Here is a 2,723-nt window from a genome sequence, read left to right on the forward strand (position 1 = left end):
AGGGAGCTCTTCTTAATATTTTGACACCAAAATCATGTCGATACACCTTACCGACTGCGAGTAAAGCCACCCACGCTTTAACTTGACAGACTGTATTCTATTATTTAAATTTAGTGAATCTTTTTTTTTAAAGTGTAAACATACTTAGTCGATACGCAAGCTCTCTTATACATATGTTAGTGCTTTTGCACCAAAGTTCACCCGCATTTACAAGGTCTTGCAAAATCTCCCCCTTGTCGGGCTTAAGATGAACCGCTTAGCCGACAAAGTACATAGTGAATCATTCAGAAGTCCCTTTTCTGCTTTTTAAATATTGCTAAATATAACCTCATTTTAAGACAAAGAAGTTTTCAGATCTCCTATCAGATTCATCAGTTACTATACTTGTTTTAAATCAACTTTTATACTAATTGAGGATTTTGCTATCGTGCTGTGTTCTCAACTGATTCGGTAATGTTTGCAAATTATTGTTTTTTATCAATACAAGAAGATGAAAATGTGAAAGTCTGTTAAAGATTTCGTCTACCAGTGCCAGCTAAGTGTATCTATTCTAAAGAAAGATTTAACATTTTTTTCCTTTGAAAAGTATTTGTTGAACAATTTCAAGATGTGAGTGAGTCACATATGAAATCGCGTCGATGAGAAAATTCTCACATGGAGTTTATTGCAAGTGAAACAGAAAATTAATGAGTGTCGGGGTTTCGAACATTTCTTCACAGCGAGTTTAATCTGACCAGAATACTCTCCAGGAATCATGGAAATATTGGAAACACATGAAAAGCAACGCCTGATAGAAATCATATTTCCAGGGAAAGCTGTTCAATGCAACGCACTAAGTCTATCTCGAAGCGCTCGAGAAGATGGGCAAAAAACACCATTCAACAATTCATAAAAAAGGAGCTTCCGACTACTCTTATCTACTCTTATCCATTATTATCCAATTCCGGCTACAGTTAAACTCATCTTCATTCCTGATAAGGATGCGCAAATGAAAGTTAGCGCATTCACAGATCTAGGTTTTCAAATATCTTTTCTCTCGGAGAGATTAGCTCAATGTCTTCGCCTGACAAGAATATTAAAATCGCTACAACTGATAGGAATCGGAGCAGTATAAGCTAGACGAACTCGTGGTCTAATTTCAATTAAGTTAAAACCCTATTTCAAGCCTTCTGTAGAGTGCGTGATCACCGTTGATCTTCTTACAAAACTTACAGCAAAATTTTCCTATACGACACGTGGAAAAGTAAATTCGCCTCATTTATAAGGTCTCCAACTGGCAGATCCTGACTTCCAGTCATCTAAACAGATTAACGTTATCATTGGAGTTGATTATTATGGTCAAATTATCGCAGAAGGTCTTCAAAAAGGTCTTACCAACACTCCAACTACTCAAGCTACAATTTTTGGATGGGTACTCCTTGATTCAGCAACATTTTTCTCGTCATCCTCTGAATTCCAAGGATTTTTTTAATGAGTATAAAACTTTGAATCAGATAAAGCAAGTTCCAGTTGGAAGTCCTAAACTAATTCGAGTCTTCTTTTTTCCTCATCACTGAGCACTTCGTCCAAGCAGTCTGATAACAAAGCTCCGAGTAGTGTCCAATGCTTCCAAACTCACTTCTTTTGGTATCTCACTTATTGATATTTTACATATAGGAATCAAACTTTAGACTGAACTTATTAATATCTTGATCTGGTTTCGACAGCTTCACTGTGTCTTGTCTTCTGACATTGAAAAAGTGAACCGGAAAATTAAGGTACATCCGGCTTACTAGAATATACAGAGAATCATTTGGAGAAATGAACTAAATGAAATTAAGTCATACCAGCTGAATATAATAACATATGGATTAGCATGTGCCCTGTATCTGGCCCTTTGTACCATGCAGCAGCTATAGTCGAAGATGAAGAATCCAGGTTTTAACTCGCCACAGCCACTTTAAGTAAAGGCAGATACATGGATGATGTCTTCGGAGGAGCTGATTCCATTGAACAAGCCCGAAAGACGGTGGAACTTTGGAAATGAGTTGGAATTGAACTTTTTATACATTCCATTTTACTTAGATAATTCCATAAATAAAGAACATAAACAAACGAACCATTCTCTCCACTATCGCTCGACTACTCGATCCTTTAGGATTTGTGGCACCGATCATAATCAACGCTAAAATCTTCATCCAAAATATCTTATCTCTTAAAATTTATTGGGATCTACCTTTACCTACTCTGTAGTCCGAAAAATGGATCACGTTTATTCAATACTTCCAGATCTAAAACTGATACCATTTCCTCGATGGTTCATAGTGTCAGCATTGAATTTTATTGAGATTCGTGCTTCGCTGGGGGTCAGCAGTCCCTCGGTCTTTGATCCGTATCGATTTCTGAACAGTTTCTTATCGTAAACCAAAGATCAAAAATAGAATACCAAAGATTATTTTCTTTTTGTGTATCGTAGCAATATTAGGCGAGTTTTTTAACAACTGATTACTTTTCTAAACTATTCTATTATTTTCATTCAGTAAACATTTTCTTATTTAGTGTAAAAATATTTAGTCGATACGCATCAGAGCTCACCCACATTCACAAGATCTAGCAAAATCTCTCCCTTGTCAGACTTAATATCAACCGCTCAGCCGACAAGGAAACTTGTGAATCCTCAAGAAGTATGCATACGATCCTAACTTATAGTGCTTCTGTATAAGTCACACCCGCATTCACAATGT

This window comes from Belonocnema kinseyi, chromosome 4 (assembly GCF_010883055.1).
Source record: "Belonocnema kinseyi isolate 2016_QV_RU_SX_M_011 chromosome 4, B_treatae_v1, whole genome shotgun sequence".
Taxonomy (NCBI): Eukaryota; Metazoa; Arthropoda; class Insecta; order Hymenoptera; family Cynipidae; genus Belonocnema; species Belonocnema kinseyi.